The 978-nt window shown below is 39.9% G+C and overlaps 1 pseudogene; it reads left to right on the top strand.

Moving 5' to 3' along the window:
• Positions 1-321: 321 nt before the first annotated feature.
• Positions 322-978, top strand: LOC130030625 (ribonuclease P protein subunit p29-like; annotated as a pseudogene).

Raw genomic sequence — 978 nt, forward strand, 5'->3', positions numbered from 1 at the left:
AAAAGCTTTGGAAGGCTAAAGATTATAACCCAAACCCAATCTAGTGTTATGCGTCAAATAAAGATTAACAATGCACTCCAATAGCTAAACATCCAGTGTCTCAGTTCAGGAGAATAGAGTCTTCCAACAATCATATCTCTTACATGGACATTAATAAAGAGAAAGTATCTCATAATATTTTTATTTTTGACAACAAATATGATTACATCAAGGATAAAACTCTGACCAGGTACTTCCTCCCCAACTTGAACTTTGAGGAGAAAAACCCCGGAGGTGGAGATACCACCAAAGGAGACCCAACAGTACAAGACCTGAAGCAATTCAAGAATGAAAAGTGTGATCTACCATGCCTTTTCTCAGCAAGAGGCAAAAGAGTTGGATGTTAAACATTCAGAAACCAAGCGGGGAGAAGCCTTTGTGAGGGCCTTCCTGAAGCACAGCATGCCTCACATGAGCCAACAAGCCTGTGATGACTATTTACAAAGAAAGGCCGTAGTTCTGGGATGCTTCACTCGCTGGAGAAAAGAGAAGAAAAAGAAATCCAAAGGTCTCTCTGCCAGGCAGAGATGGGAAATGCAGTTCTTTGACATTAAACCAGAACAGCAGAGGAGAGTCTTTTCTTCCCTTTATATGAACTTCGGAAACAGTACATTCAGAATTTGTGCAATGGGCTCAAACTAGATATGCAGCCTCAGATGATTCAGGCCAAAATGTGAAAAGGAGATCTTTTGCTATATTTTCAGTCGCAAAATCCAAATGTTCTTTCTATGTGGGTGTTACAAGAATCATCCTACAGGAAACAAAGCATGTTTTCAAAATTATCACCAGAGAAGACCACCTGAAAGTTATCCTTAAGCTAAACTGTGGAAACAGAGGACTTCCTTTCCTACATTTATGGGAGCAAATTCCAGCTTCAGACAAGTGAACGGTCAAAGAAGTTCAGAGAAGTTCAAAGCAAAGGGAACAATAGACCTATAA

This window comes from Sorex fumeus, unplaced genomic scaffold (assembly GCF_029834395.1).
Source record: "Sorex fumeus unplaced genomic scaffold, SorFum_2.1 ptg000044l, whole genome shotgun sequence".
Lineage (NCBI taxonomy): Eukaryota > Metazoa > Chordata > Mammalia > Eulipotyphla > Soricidae > Sorex > Sorex fumeus.